The following is a 17,446-nucleotide window of genomic DNA, read 5'->3' on the forward strand; positions in this document are numbered from 1 at the left end:
GGAAGACCTTTATCTCTCCTTCTATTCTAAATGACAGACTTGCTGGATAAAGGATTCTTGGCTGCATATTTTTTTTGTTCATCACATTGAAGATTTCCTGCCATTCCTTTCTGGCCTGCCAAGTTTCAAAAGAGAGATCCGTCACTAGACTTATCAATCTCCCTTTATATGTTAGAGCACGTTTATCCCTAGCTGCTTTCAAAATTTTCTCTTTATCCTTGTATTTTGCCAGTTTCACTATGATATGTCCTGCAGAAGATCGATTCAAGTTACGTCTGAAGGGAGTTCTCTGTGCTTCTTGGATTCAATGCCTTTTTCTTTCCCCAGATCAGGGAAGTCCTCAGCTATGATTTCTTCAAGTACACCTTTAGCACCTTTCTCTCTCTCTTCCTCCTCTGGAATCCCAGTTATGAGTATGTTATTACATTTTATCGCATCAGTTAATTCTCTAATTCTCCCCTCATACACCTGGATTTTTTTTATCTTTTTCTCAGCCTCCTCTTTTTCCATAATTTTATCTTCTAATTCACCTATTCTCTCCTCTGCCTCTTCAATCTGAGCTGTGGTTGCCTCCATTTTATTTTGCAGCTCATTTATAGAATTTTTTAGCTCCTCCTGACTGTTTCTTAGTCCCTTGATCTCTGTAGCAATAGATTCTCTGCTGTCCTCTATACTTGTTTCAAGCCCAGCGATTAATTTTATGACTATTATTTTAAATTCATTTTCTGTTACATTGCTTAAATCGTTTTTGATCTTTTCCTTAGCTGTTGCTACTTCCTGGAGTTTCTCTTGAGGAGAATTTTTCCATTTCGTCATTTTGGGTAGTCCCTGGGGTGGCGCGGAACTGCAGGGCTCTTCCTCTGTGCTGTCTGGAGTAACTTGTATTGGTGGGTGGGGCCGCAGTCAGACCTGATGTCTGCCCCTAGCCCACCACTGGGGCCACAGTCAGACTGGTGTGTACCTTATCTTCCCCTGTCCCAGGGGCAGGACTCACTGTGGAGTGGTGTGGCCCCTCTCTGGGCTACTTGCACACTGCCAGGCTTGTGGTGCTGCTTCAATGGGATCTGGCTTATTAGCCGGGATATATCCACAAGGTGCACAGGGGTGGGAGGGGCAAACTCAACTCGCTTTGCCTTCGGTGGTCCACTGTGGGAGGGGCCCTGTGGCAGGGCCGTCAGGAGGGAGGCAGACCCGTCGGAGGGATGGATCCACAGAAGCACAGCATTGGGTGTTTGTGCTGTGGAAGCAAGTTCTGTGATGAGAACTCAAGTTTGGCTCTTTTAGATTTCACATGTAAGTGAGAATATGCAGCACTTGTCTTTGACTTATTTCATTTAGGATAATGCCCTCAAGGACCATCCATGTTGTCACAAAAGGCAGAAATTCATTCTTTTTATGGCTGAATAATACTCTATTATATGAATATATGATATATACATATCACTTTTTTCATCCATTCGTCTACAGATGGACAATTAGGTGGCTTCCATACCTTGGCTATTGTGAATAATGCTACAATGAACCTGGAGGTACAGATACTTCTTCAACATAGTGACTTTATTTCTTTCAGATATATATATGCCCATAAGTGGAATTGCTAGATCATACAGTTCTATTTTTAATCTTTTGAGTAACTTCCATATTGTTTTCCATAGTGGCTGTACCAATTTACATTCCCACCAACACTGTGCAAGAGTTCCCTTTTCTCCACATCATTGCTAGAACTTGTTATCCCTTCTCTTTTCCAATGATGGCCAACCTAACAGGTATAAGGTGACATCTCACTGTGATTTTGATTTGTATTTCTCTGATGATTAGTAATGTTGAGTACTTTTCATGTACCTGTTGGACATTAGTTAAATCTTGTTTCAAACTGTCCATTCAGGGGTACCTAGATGGCTCAGTCAGGTAAGCATCTGACTTGATTCTGCTCAAGTCGTGAGATTGAGCCCCATGTTGGGCTAGGTGCAGAGTCTGCTTGAGATTCTCTCTCTCCTTCTCCCTCTGCCTCTCCCCGACTTGTGTGCACATGCCACGTTCTTTCTTAAAAAAATTTAAAATAAAACAATAAAAAATAAAATGTCTACAGGTTCCTGGTTGGTTCAGTCAGTTGAGTGTCCAACTTTTGATTTCAGTTCAGGTCATGATCTCATGGTTCATGAGTTCAAGCACTGCATCAGCCTCTGTACTGGCAGTGTATAACCTGCTTGGAATTCTGTCTCCCCCTCTCTCTCTCTGCCCCTGCCCTGCTCACTCTCTCTTCAAAATAAATAAAAATAAACATAAAGAAATAAGTAATAAAATGTCTATTCAAATCCTCTGCCCATCTTTTATTCGGATTATTTGTTTTTATACTATTGAGCTATATGAGTTCCTTATATATTTTGGATAGCAAACCCTTATCAGATAAGTGGCTTACAAATATTTTCTCCCATTCTGTAGGTTACCTTTTCATTTTGTTGACTCTTTCTTTTGCTGGGCAGAAGCTGTTTAGTTTGATGTCGTCTCACTCTTTTATTTTTGCTTTTGTGGCTTGTAATTTTGGTGTTATATACAAATAATCATCACCAGAACCAATGTCAAGGAAATTTTCTCCTACGTTTTCTTCTAGGAGTTTTAGTGTTTCAGAGCTTACAATTTAAATCTTTTATCTATTTTGAGTGAATTTTTGTGAGTGGTGGAAGACAGGGGTAAAATTTCATTCTTTTCCATGTGAATACCCACTTTTCCCCAACACCATTTATTGAAGAGACTGTCCTTTTCTCATTGAGTATTCTTATTCTTGGTTTCCTTGTCAAGTATTAATTGACTGTATATGCATAGGTTTATTTCTGGGCTTTCAATTCTGTTTCATTGTTCTATATGTTATAAACAACCAGTTTTACTGGGTTTCCACCAATGTCTTCTTACTGGGCTGCCCTAAGTAGCCACTTGTGTTGACACTATATTAAAATGGCATGACTGAATCCTTGCTCTGTACTGTTTGAAAATTCAAATTGATATGAATCACATCTATCATGCCTTTTTCTGGATCAATAAGCAGCACAGTGTTAAAGTAGTCAATTTACCTTAGGTTACCAATACTTGGATTTTTGAGTCTGAATGGGCTGTCCAGTATTGACTAAACTCTGGCTGTATTTGATTCACACTCCATTCCTCTTCCAAAACAAGGTTCATATGTAAATAAAGTCAAGTCCTGAAAACAGGGTAAGTCCAAATCACACATATGTAATTTACATATGGGATATGATCTTTTTGCCATATGTGGTCCACCTTGGGGATAGCTATGATGTCTAAAGCTCCCACCATGGAAGTTTCTGTTAAATATAATTATTATATCTGAGCAAAATATCATAACAAGTCATAACTGTTCCATTATTACATTAGTTTGATTTAGTATATTAAATTGTCTACCTCTGTACCCTTGAGTCATCCTTCCATTCCTTCAATTAATAAACATTTAATGAGCACCCACTAAATTCAAGCTCCATGTAAGTACTATTGACAAAGCACTCAAGGTGAAGAGTTGAGGGAGCTAAGATGGGGACCACTGCTTGAGAAAAGCAAGCATAAGCAGGACTCCACAAGTCAGGCAAGAACAACCTCTAGGTTACCACCACGTACTAAGGGCTTTGTATTAAGTTGTCATCAGTCCTTCCTCTATAGCCCAGTGTCCTACCCAACTAAGTCAACTAAACAGGATCCAAAGTTCTGCTAGACCCCAATGGTGGCAAAGGCATAGGGGCTGGCAAAGTACCTGCACAGAATAGGTACTCAAAAGAACCTGGTGTTGATATACCTTCCAATAGGCATCTGAACTTTGTAGAAAACAATGAAAACTTAAATTCATGAAAGATGTAGAGAGACATCTTTCAACAGAAAACCACTATATATAGACAGTAAAAACTGTAGTCATTCCCCAAAAGTTCAGTAATCAGAAGTTACAAAAGATGCAGAGAAAAAAAAACCTGATAAATAAAAAACATATATATCATCAGCCAATTTGGAGGAGAGGCATAAATCACATCTCAAACCTAATGTCTTGTTGTTGTTGTTTTCAATGTAAACTGTGCAAAAAGGGAAACATAAAACTTCAGTGAATCAAGCCTTAAATGTTACTCCTACAGGGAGTTTCAACAATTTACTGGTAATATATGAAGCCGTATAACTAACATAAAATATAGAGCCAGGGACAGACATTCTTGTAAGGGAAAATGTAAGGAAGCCAAATTTATGAGCCAACTTCCTCTTTAAAGGTGAATGAACTTCAGCTTTAACTATTGTATCTCTCTAACTAGCAAATACTCTCCCCTGGTGTTAATTGTGCTCGTCTTCAAAATAAGGATCCCACCAGATTTCCAGCCAGCAATGTACTCTGATATCAATGTCAGATGAATATCACCCAGCCACCACATTTAGAAAAGAAATGTGGCTCATTCTTCAAGTGCCTCTAATCAATACCTCCAGAATTTATATTCTGTAAACATCCACACTTTGCTTCTAAACAAATAATTTCATCATAAGCTAGTTCTCAGTAAAAACTACAATAAGTTTTCACGATATATTATGGGAGCTCTGGCTATTCAGTTCTAAATAATGGCTCCTTTTGCTGGACAAGTAAATTGAAATTGATTTGTTTCAGCAGCCTGTGCTAGAACACACAATGCCTGCTTACAACAAGCCTATTGACTTCTGCAAACAGTACTCCAGCCTGCTTCCTCAAGGACTCCCAGCAGGATTTTTAAATCATCCCACCTTCTCTCCCCTAACCCCGAGAACAAAGCATCCATTTAAATAGGGACTGTGCACAATGTGTCTAAGAAAGGGAATGTGAAGGAGCTTCCTTTGATATCAACTGAGCAGAGCCCAAGGTGAGGAGTAACCTCAATGAAAGGAGAGGGACACAAAGAGGAAACTGATTAAAAGCCAAACCAACTGCTCCTTGAGAATCACAAAGGTGAGGGGAGAGGAAGAGAAAGAGAGAGAACAAGGGAGATCCCACTCTTTTCTTACTCCTGTCCCCTCACTCTCTCCCTTGGGACAGTGTCATCATAGAGACAGTTGAGGATACAGAAAAAATATCCTGAGATGACGCTCTCATCTCTGAAGGGATGACTGTGCTCTGCAGAGGAGACATCACAGCCTTCTGATTGATGTTTTCCCAATGTATTGCATACAAAGCCCACAATGCTTCCTGTTGTCTCTGTCACTCAGGAAGGCAGGCCAGCCAGGCAGAACAGGAATCTGATTTGTACACTGATTGCACAGGATTTTGGGATTGGATTTTGGACAGCACAGAGGTTTCTTTGTAAGAGGATACACCTAGTGGCAGAGGCCAGCTCTAGTGACCCTCCATTGAGCTCCAGAGACACCTTTATCTTAGCAAACACCAAAATGGCCATCCTTGGTCAGCCGAGGACACCTCTATTTTAGAGGATTCCAAAAGAAAATTTCTTTTTGTATACTCTTTTTCCCATAACTGTGTAAGAGAGAGAGGGCAAGTATCATTATTCTCATTTTATTTTTTTAAATGTTTACTCATTTATTTTTGAGAGAGAAAGAGAGAGAGAGGGCAGGAGGGAGGGAGGAAGAGAAAGAAAGGTGGGGGGAAAGGGCAGAGAGAGAGGGAGATAGAGAATCTGAAGCAGGCTCTGTACTGTCTGCACAGAGCCCAACATAGGGCTCAATTTCACCAACAGCCAGATTATTACCTGAGCCAAATTTGGTCAGACGCTTAACTTACTGACTGAGCCACCCAAGCACCCTATTTTCATTTTAAATCTTAAGAAAATGAGGCCAAGAGAAAAAAGTTTACCAAAGGTCCAACAGCTTATCAATGGCAGTCCAGAAATTCGAACCCAGACTTTGTAGTTTTAAATTTAGTGCCTTCTTCACTATATTTGTATTTTGTTCATTCATTCAATGAATATATATCACATGCTGACTCTGTCAGGTAATGGGAGCTCTCACATTGTTCATGGTCTAAAATTTCCCTTCAGTACTACCTTTTGGTGCTACGAAGGAATCTAGGGAGGCATATTCACATATATTAGTCTCAGGGTTAGGAAATTTCTTCCATCAAAGTGTACCAGGTTATTTCTCATCCCATCAGAAACATACAGCTATGATATGAATTAATACTCTTCTCACCAAAGTCTAATGCCTGACAAGATACCAAGTCTAATACCTGGCAAGCACAGATCATCAGTCTCCCCTCAATAGAAAATTGTCACTTATCAGACCTCAAGACTTTCTAAAGATTGTTGCTCCTCAGCTGTGGGGCTTGTATGAACTGATCCAGGAACACAAGTAAGTTGACAGAAGTCCCTCATCTTCCCACACCCAGCAGTGGCCCTTACCTACCTAATACCACCCACATGTATATTGGGGAGTCTTTCCCCAACAATATCTCATCATCCAGAACTTCCCTTCTTCCCCTCACAACGTACTTGCCCTATGACCCCCTACCCTTGAGTTTCACTCTATGCTAAGGAGGTAGTAAAAACAATCTCTATTGAAGTTATTCCTCTACACTTAACATACTTACATTTTCACAGGGCCCTGTGTTTTCACAGTGACTTACATAGTGGACATTTCAGGCCTTATGGCAGACTAATGATTGGAGGGACTTACAGACAGGGGAAGGGGCTTTTTGATGCTATGTTAAATTCACAGCCCAGGAATAGGGGCATATGTCACTTTTCAGAATGAAATGAACATAAGGGATGATTGTCATGTTGTAAGGTCACAATGTAGGTATTGGAAAAGGCAGAGGAACATTTAGCCAATCGGTTGTGGGCCTCACAAATCTTGAATGCACAAAATCCACAATTAGTTCTCTTCCTCTTAACCCTTCATTCCCACAGCATATCAGGCATTGTCCTCAAATAGCTTCTGGATGAAATCTATATTTATAACCGAGCTCTTGTCAGTACGGTCTCCAATTACACATACCTTGTAAACAAAATCCAGTCTAAATTGCCTTCTTCACTTCTAGCTTCTCCAAGGTCTGACTACAGCCTTGTGTTTCAGCGGTAGTTACTGTCTCACAAGGCTTATTGGCAACCATTTGTCCCATCCTTTCAGAATTTTATATACCATTTAGAACATCACCTTTCAGCCCCTCTGGCAATATAAGAGAGGGTTGATTCTCCCACAAAGTCACTGCAGCCATCTCACTTCACAGTATGATTTTTTAGGAGTTTAACAAGAGCTTCAAAAATGCACTCGTAAGATAAACTTGGCCCCACAGCCTCTTGGCCCTTCCGAATGAGGTGATTTGAAGGAGGGTCAGAAAGACACAGGGGGAGCTTCAATCAGTCACAGAATCCTGCTGTTTCCCAGTCTGATGACTTGGTTTCAAACTCTATTGCCACTCTGATTGAGGGCCTCATCCCCTCACACCTGTCAGTGAAATTGATCTTTTACCTTCCTCTAAGGTTATCTTCCCTTTGATCCATCCTATGGACCTCTATAAAATTAGTTCATTTGAAGGCACCGCTTCTAAAGTGTTATTCCTCTCTCAAAATCCTTTGCTGACTCTGTTTGTTTACAGGACAAAGCCCAAACTTCTTAGACCAGCATTCAGGACTCTCCTCCATGCAATGCCCTCACCTAACCAACCCAACCATATCTTTACCTACTTCTTCAAATGAGACTTCTGTCCTTCAAAGAAAGATCAGATTTTCAATGTCTTGGCCACATAGGCTTACCCCATCCTCAGTGCCCTTATTTCACACTGTCTCTCCTATTCCTCTGCACCAATGTAGCCTCTCTTCTCTGTCTAAACCTGATCTTATTGTTCAGTGCCCTGCTCAAGACATATGTCTTCCTTGAAGCCTTGCCCAATTTCCCCCACCCATACCATGGGCAGTGTTAGGAATGCTTAACATTAGACTCATTCCCAGACCTACAGAACTGGAATCTGTATTTTAACAAGATCCTATATATGTTACAGTTGAGAAGCACTGTCCTAAACAATGCTGTGATTTGTACCATTAAAAGAAAAGAGACTAAAACACCTATGACTGCCAAATATGACAAACTCTACTTTTTCCCCAACTCTATATATCTCTCATCTTTGCTATGTATTCCCTGTAGATTGTGGAGATACATGGGAATTGAGAAAGTTGATAGCTTCCCAAACATCCATACCCCACAACCTGTCCCTTCCATAACTTTGTGTTATTTGAGGCTCCAAATTCCCTAGTTTTTATTTAATCAGACCTCTCTATTCTGGGACCATAATTTCATAATTAAGTTTGCTGCCTGCTAATTATATGTACACTAGTCTCCACTGCTTCTGCCAAAGGCAAAACAAATTGCTGATTGGGTCTATGAGCTTTGGCATAGGGACAGGGAAATAGTCAGCAAACCGGGTTACTGTACTATATATGAAGAGTACTACACCTGCGATGGTGCAGGGACAGTATGAGGATGCTGCTGTAGAATGGGCTGTGGAGGATTTGCTGGGACTGGGCTGTCTACTCCTCTGTTTCCATATCTTCCTATATACCCCCACCATGTCTAGACTGTAAGAGGAAGTCAGTGTTGGAGAAAGTTAACAAGTCCCCATCACCAAAGAAAAAGAAATCCAAAGACCTCAGAAGTTTGTTCAGACTCTCTAGATATCTCTTTGATTCTCTCTTTTCTTACTTTCTCACTCTGCCCCTTCTCTCTCCTTACCTCTTTTTAATGCTTTGAGTTTAAAAAAATAGGATTTTGTTGAGGGGGGATATTAGTAGAGATCTCTATATCAAGAAGCACAAAAGTCCTTTATTTGGAGTCCATCTTTCCTTCAATTCAACAACTGATCTCCCTTTTATACCCCTTACTTCATGATCTGTAATTCTACTATACTCAAAAACTAGTCATTTAAATAAGCTGTGAAGAGGTCAATCCAGTCAATCTAAATTATAGACTTTAAAAAAAATCAGAAGCAGATTTATATTCTGTCATTCAATATTAACCTAAACTTGGAAAAGCAAACATCATATGTGAGAGGCCCTTATAGAACATACCACAAAGAAAGAAAAAGACTTATCAGAAATGTACATAGAATAATAATTTTTAGTACTAAAAGCAATAGTCTGACAGTGCTTGCAAATACCTAGTTCTAGAATCAGAATATTCTAGGCAGGTAAACTGTTCTTCCTATTTTGAATTTGTTTGCAGTGTTCCACTGCTAAAGTAACCCTTTCATCAAAGATCCCAACAAAAGTTTCAGTTCAACTCACATCAGAATGACCACAAACCCCAATTCAAAGAATTTGAAATAATGAATTCTTACTGCAATAATTTCAAGCAACAATAGCATCAGAACTACCTGAGGCACTTGTTAAATGCACAGCTTCCCTGGCCCCACCCTAGATGGAATGAATCAAAATCTCCATATAAGGCCCTGGCATTCCCATGTTCAACAAGCTTTGAGGATGGTTTTAGGACCCAATATTTTAGTTCACTCCTAAGCCACAATCCTCTTGGACTGCCTGATTCTTCACCAGAGCATTGTTAAACTGGTTGCCATTGCAACTGCATTCTAGCACATGTCCCCTGGAAGACACCAAGGGCATTTCCTGCCTTCTTTACAAAGCTGCACTATGAATCTCTGGTGACACTGAAGGTGAACACCTTTAAAAGGGTTTTCCTCTGAGACCTTTCACCTTCTCTGATTATCACATCCAGCAGCCAGTGAAAGACTTGTCCTCTCCCAGGTGAGAGGCCTGGCAGCTTGTTCAGACCTCCAGGTTAAACAGCATCCTACATGACCAGACTGGAAGTATCCACATGCAAAGGTCCTGACTACCAATGGGACCAGAAGATTGCTCAAGGTAGTTAACACTCCAAAAGTAGCCCATGGTTTCAAGGGTGGAGAGAATGAACATCACAGATGTCATTTCACATCTGAAATTCCAAAAGACTTCCTTTTAAAATCCCACCAGACAGAAGTGCTGGATTCTATGGAAGCTGTGAAAAACAGAGTTGTGAAGTAGGTGAGGTTTGTTCCTGAGGTTTCTCAGTTTCCATGTTCTTTTCCTCATATTCCATCTGACAGGGCCTGATGTCCTCAGGCATCCCCCTTTGACAGCTGACCCATGTGTAACCCTAGCCTTGACTTGCTTCTGACCTTCCCTTCCTTCTGCCTTCTCCTTTGCCCTCTACCTTCTAGTCCTGGCTCTCTTTCTTCAAGATCGTATTCTGAGTAGAATGTGGTAGGTGCTATATCATATAAGTAAATGCTATTTGGGGTTTAAGGAAAAGTCCAACTGGGGGACAATCTGAACTAACTATTCCACCAAAGGTAAGTGATCCAGTTGTTTTCACTGTGTCCCCTGGCACCTAGCTAACCCTGGTCCCAGACACTAGCCAAAGACCAAACTGTAACCCTGGCCAGCTAACAGTTATTTATGGCTGGACACCAAGAAGACCCAAAAAAGTATGATTGACTCAGACAAACTCCATGCCCCACCAGTGGAGACAAAATTCAAAGGACACATCTTTTCTAATTGACTATAAATCAGCAGTGTTCCTTTGTTATAGGAAGGATACCAAGTTATCAACTATAATTTATAACCTACAATAAAATATGAGGGATGGGAGGTAGGGAGGGAGAACAGTAGAGTCTCTTATGTAGAGAAACAAATAAAATCAATTAAGGAGAGCCTACTCCACCTAGACCTCAGAGCTTCATGGTCAACAACATCAAGATGTGTTTTTATTGTGTTTACTGACATAACCCTGACTCTGCTCATATTGGAAAAATAGGAACTGAGACATGGTGTCAGAATATTCATGAAACTAAATATTTATAAGCAAAACAGACAATAAATGTCTGCAAGCAACAACCTCAGTAGTACCCAAATGTGAAACATCCAACATCATTGCCATTTGTTGTAGCTTTGAGCTGTAAATAATGGCTCTTAAAATAAATCTTAGTCGCCCAATGGCATTATATTTGAAATATGGAAAAAATATCTGAATGACCTCAAGGTGGCTCCCTCTGAAACAACTGTTAATTCTTCTTGCTATCAACTGGTGGGGTTTCATTCATGTGTCTTTTCCTAGCAATCTCAGAAACCCAATCATTTCTCAATTATTCCCCAGATGGTAATTGCTCCTTCCAGCTAACTCCTTCTATCATGCAACATGTTTCTGGGAAGCTCCCCTAAGGATCAGGGGTATCACTGTCTGCAGCAGCCCTGTGTGCTGATAACAGACAAACTTGTTAGTAGAAATCATCAATGATAAATGAGACCACATCATTTTCTAGGATGATAGCAGCACTTATAGCCCTTAGCAAAATTAGGAGGGAAGTGAAGTCTGTCTTCACTGGCTTCCCTGTCCTTCCTCCCCTCCCTCTTCTCTGCCCCTATCTCCAAGGACAGTAACATAAAATCTTCCCTACCCCCACCTCTACCTATTCCTTTACCAGAGCTAGGAGCTTCTAAGTATAACTACAAACATGAATAAGGAAACAGGAAACCTGTATTCTAATTTGGACTCTATGTAGCTATATGGCCTGGGGGAAGTCACTTGTTTCTTAGTCTCAGTATCTTGATTAATAAAATGAAGGAAGATCAAGGGAACTAAAATTTATAGAGCTCTTACCATGTGCTAGACATTGTGCTCAAGCCTGTTTGTATCAGTCATTCCCTTAATCCTCTCAAGCAGTTATTACAATGCTTACTTTATAGATAAGGAACATTAGTTCTGAAGGTTTATGTGACTTGCATAAATCCGCAAAGCTTGTGAGTGATGGAAGAGAGATTTTCATCCAGATTTGCGTTTCTGACCACATTGTTTCCAGGAGCTGGGCACAGATGATCCCTAAGGCCCCTTCCAGTTTGACACCTTGTGAATCTGTGAAATCATACTATGTGCACAGCTGTCTATGCTACCTTTTTAAGATGCCAATTCCATAAACATTTGTGAAAAGAACAAAAATGGGTAGCATAAATGAGACACTGAGCAAAGGGAATTTGGTGCCTCAGAGTAAACCTGAGACAGAGGTCTTTAAAAAAGTGTCTGCTAAATTCAAAAATAGGTGAGACATGCCCACCTCTACCCTGTCGGAGAGAGGGAAATAAGCTATATGGAAGCTGAGATTCTGTAAATCACTACCCCCAACACCTTCAATAGACAAAAAGAACTGGTTTCTCGCCAGGATGTTTAATGCACCAAAAATGGCTACTATCTTTTCCCACCAACTTAAACAAGATTGTCAAACACTTCTCACGCTAATTGTGTTCATTTTCTTCTCCTTGGAGGTCGAATCAGGACTACTGGATGTCAAGGGTTAGAAAGGGGAAGGTTTCTGGGCTCCTGGGTGGCTCAGTCGGTTAAGTGTCTGACTCTTGGTTTTGTCTTAGGTCATGATCTCACAGTTCATGAGTTCAAGCCCCATGTCGGGCTCCACGCTAACAGTGAGCCTGCTTGGAATCCTCTCTCTCTACCTCTCTCTGCTCCTCCACCGCTCACATTCTCTCTCTCTGTCTCTTTCTGTCTCTCTATGTCTCTGTGTGTCTCTCAAAAATAAATAAATAAAATTTAAAAAAGAAAAGAAAAAAAGAAAGGGGCAGGTTTCTGACTTGTGCAGATTAAGGAATGATAGAGCCAGTACCTGAGACTGTAAATAGTGGATGGAAAGCCAGAGCTGGAGGGAAATTCCTAAGTTTTCATGGAAGAGGAGTTTGTCTAAAATCCTTCTCCCATTGTATCTCCACTTAAATGATTAAATCATCATTCATGTACAGTTTAAACCTGTAATTCAGAACCACATCATTGCTCCATAGAACTATCATAATAACCTCCTAACTGCTCTTACTGCCTCTACCCTTCCCCTTTCAGTCCACCCTCAACACTGCTGCTAGAGGATTCTAACTCAAAGGCGAATATCTTTAAATCACTCCCTTGCTTAAATCCTCTTAGTGGCTCCCCATTTCCCTCAGCATAAAGATCCAGCACCCTCAAAAGATGTGCAAAGCACTTCATGAAACGACCCGACCTGCTTCTCCAGATTCAGCTCTCCAAACACACCAAACTATTTGGAGTTCCCAGAACACACTAGAACGTTTCATAATTTTGTGCCTTTGTTTATGGTGCTCTCTCTACCTTAAATGCTCTCTCCTGCACCCCCCAACTATCTGGTGAGCACCTACCCAACATTCACAACTCATGTCATGCTAAACTTCTCTTTCAAGTCTTTCCTGATGTCCTCACCATGACCTAAAATGTGCCCCACAACCAGTACATGATTCACTCATGATACTTATAGTGCTTTATAGCCTTTGATTGTGTATAGGTTTGTTTCCTCACCGGATATGGCACCCCTCAAAAACAAGAACTATGTAGAGCTCACTCTTGGTAAAAGTCCACTGAATTAATGGTGGATGGTTGACTAATGAATAAGCAAATGAATGGGTTGATGAATGAACAAATGGAGGCAATATTAGCAAAAATAACATCCAATACATTACATGTTCATGGTACACCACAGTTTACAAAGCACCTTAAAACTTTATTTGTCCCTGATAATATTGTGAGGCAGAAAAGGCAAACAGATGGTACCACTCCATAATTCTGAATATGAGATATAGGTGACGTTTAGAGGTCACAAATCTAGTGTGGGTCAGATGTTAGGACTAGAACTCAAGTTACATGAGTTATTCTAGAATTCTCTCTCCAGTAGCTAATAAAAATGCTATGAAAAAACAATTATTAGGTAGTAGGAGCTTTTTGTCTTTTAGGATATTTTTACCACCAAAATCAACTTTCTCTGTACAGTTAGCAGCCACCTCCACCATGCCACTTTAAGTTTAGACATTTTGACATTTGGCACAAAGTCAGGTCAGTGTTCCCTGGACTTGTCTACACTCCCAGAGAACAATAGTGCAGGGCTCAGAAGGAACCTCAAATGTTAAAAAGGCCCATTGCAAGTCTCATCAGAAAATCAAATACACAACTCTAATAATATCCCCCATGACCTATGCATGTAGCCATGGTGTCTGACAAATTTAATTAAATCTGTCATACATCATTCTCCATAGTGTTATTGAGAGAGACATAGTAGTATCGAATTTTAATTATTCAGCTTCTATTGATCCCACCATAATCTGGTGAGAATCATTTGCAAACTGACAGTCCCCTCAGGAGACAGCCACTATTATCTAATTATAAATCTCACATTGTCATTTGATAAAAGGTTAGGATTTTTATTTCCCACAAAAAAGCCCCAATTTTTGGCAAAAAAATTACCATATAGAAACCAAAATAATGTACACATAACTTAAGCTAAGTGGGGCCTGGCTTATAGCCTCACTGCCTCTCTCCATTCCTACTCCCACCCTAGTTCATCAATATCCTTACACTGAGTGTTTGGGCACTGCTTTCACACACCTTCCCCAGAATTTATGCTGTCACATTTCTCTACCAAGATCCATCCTCCCCTACCATCATAATCCATTGGCCTAATGTCCATCCCAAAGGCCCCTATGATCTAGGCTAAGTCCTCCTTGCTGGTAGTAATCAATGGCCACTATTTTTTTCCACAGGTGTCCTCAAAGCCTCAACACAAAAGAGTAAGAAATAGTGGGAATATCAGGTCCCTGGTCAATGGCTGGGGAGACAGTGGGAAAAGAAATACCTCAAGGTTCAATTTAATCCATACCACCAGAACACCCGGAAGGACTAGCCAAAGAATAAACAGTCACCTAGCCAGTCAGTGAGTCAATCAACAAATATTGTTTGAACACTGATTATGAGCCAGGAACTATGCTAGGTCCTGAGGGATACAGTGGTGAACAAAATATAAATTTACCCTAACAAAACTTAAACAAATGGCTGCAATTAATTGATTAAAACATGTAATAGTCCATGAAAGAAAAATAAAAGACAAATAAAATGAGGTTCTAACTTACTATGAGAGGTCGATGATTAAGCCGAGAAATGAAAACTGAGTTGTATAATCTGGGTGAAGAATGAGCCTCGGAGAGACAAGAGGGTAGAAGCACTCTAGGCAGAGGAATGGGTATGAACAGAAGCAGCCCAGAAGGTGAAGGTAACATGATAGAGGAAATGTGGTAGCAAGAAAGGGTGCTGATTATGGTTGGTACCAGGTGGTGGTGTGGCCACTGCTAATGGCTGCTTGCGTGGCTGCTTGACGTAGTTATGGCTGTTAGGTATGGCTGCTGGTGATGGGAATTGCCAGTGAATCGTTGTTAGTGATAGGCATGAAATGTGGGATCAGAGCTGAACGGTGGTTGTGGCTGCTGGTTGGCATGGCAGCCACATGAACAGGAGCAATGTAGAGTCTAACAAGAAATCTCATCAATGAAGATGATCTCATAATCAAGAATCACAAAAAAAAAATGTGAGGAAAGCACACATAACAAGCTAAAGGATTGGAAGAATTTTACCAGGCAGAGATGGAGAGAAATACATTGCAGGCAGAAGGCAACATGTCAACAAAGGCAGAGGGGCAAGAAAGAACCAATAGGTTTCAAATATAGAACATAGGATGCAAGAGGAAAATATCCCTGGAAATGTAGTCTGGGACCAGACTGTGGAAGGCTTCAGATGCCAAGTCAAGTTGTTTGGGTTTTATTTTATAAGCAATACAGATGGAGACAGTGGCAGTTTGTGAAGAGGAAAGTGACACGATGACAGCTGTGCTTTAGAAAAATGATTCTGCTAGGCATGTGGAGTGCAGACAGAAGTGGAAAGAGTAACGCCATTCAGGGGGCTCCTGCAACAGACCAGAGATGACTAAGGCCTATTTAAGGACAGTGGCAGTAGGAAATGAAAGGGGAAGAAAGAAGAGAGAGATGTTGTAAAGTATGTGTAACTGATTAGGTTCAAGGGCTAGGGAAAATGAAGGAAACACCAGTGATATTAAGTTGTACTTCTTATACTATTAACTGAGTTAGGGAATAAAGAGAGAACTGTATTTGGTTTTGTTTGTTTCATCATTGTTATTGTTGTTTGGAGATGAGGACTTCATTCTGAGAAAGTTTGAGTTTGAGGTGCCTGCAGGATATCTAAGTAACAATGTCCCAAAAGTTGTTAGAAGTTCAAATCCAAATTTCATGAAAGATGTCAAAACTAAAATATGTAGACTTGAGAAATCTTTTGCAAGAGTAGATTAGGTCACCTGACAGAATGAATAAAGAGAAGTAATGAGGAGACTGGAACAAAGTTTCTAAATGGGGGACAGTTATCTTGGGAACTGACTTGAATCATTTCCAATAAAGCACTATATTGAACAAAATTGTTTTTGTTTTTGTTTTGTTTCTACTAATCACAACCAAATACAGTAAAGCCTTGGATTGGGAGTACTTGTTCTGCAAGTGTTCCGCAAGACAAGCAAACATTGCTAGTAAATTTTAACTTGATAAATAAGCGATGTTTTTGCAATACAAGTAGTACATACTCTGAACATCACACAATCACAACTGAGCCAATGGTTCTTCCCTCCCCCCCCCCCTGCAGGATTCTGGATGTTCATCTCCCATGCTCAGATGCTCAGTCTCAAGCCATGGTGTTGGGCAGAAATCCATTATACTTCATAACATTGGAAGGTGCCCACAACTGGCACTAGTGTATTTTTTGTCACTTCAAAGCACCTATGGACAGTCCTTTGCTTTTCCATACAAGAGTAAGCTTAGGAATGCTTTGCTTCATTCTAGGTCAGGCTGCCTGCAGGTATAGACCATTTCTTTTGCTGCCTTATTGCCAGTTACATTAAATACAGTATATGACAAGAGTTTATTAATACTGTACTATAGTCAACATCTGTGAGAGCATATACAATGGCCCCCATGCAGAAAAAAAGTTGAAAAGAAAGGTGGTAAGACAATGATGATTACGGTGGAAGTTAAGGAAATCATCAAGAAGTATGAACGAGGTATGGGAGTGGTCGAAACTGCAAGATTTTATAAGAAGTCTACGTCTGCATCTCATCTGCCAAGGGGGAGGAGGAAAAGGTAGAGGAATCTCTCACTTCAAATGAGATTAGGGAGATGTGTAAAATGTGGGAAACACTGCAAAATTTTGTAGAAAAGAACCACCCAAATAAGGCTGTAGCAGTGCAAGCAATGCATCTGTTTAACAACAATGCAATGTCACATTTCCGTGAAATCCTCAAAAGGAGACAAAAGCAAGTGTCATTGGATAGGTTCCTAGTTAACGTTGCACAAAAAGAAAGATACTCCATTGAGGCAATAGATAGCAGTGATTCCGTTAGTGATAGTGAAAGTCATCCTACACAATAACTCTCCTCCGTCTGGTCTCCCTCACACCAGCCACAAAGGTTTTCAAAGGTAAGTGCAGGTTAATTTGTTTATTTTTTCTTTATATTTTGTGTTATGTTACAGTATTGTAATGATTTTTATATGAGTATTTTTGAGTTGTGGAACGAATCATTTGAGTTTCCATTATTTCCTATGGGGAA

Source organism: Panthera tigris, chromosome X, assembly GCF_018350195.1.
Source record: "Panthera tigris isolate Pti1 chromosome X, P.tigris_Pti1_mat1.1, whole genome shotgun sequence".
Taxonomy (NCBI): Eukaryota; Metazoa; Chordata; class Mammalia; order Carnivora; family Felidae; genus Panthera; species Panthera tigris.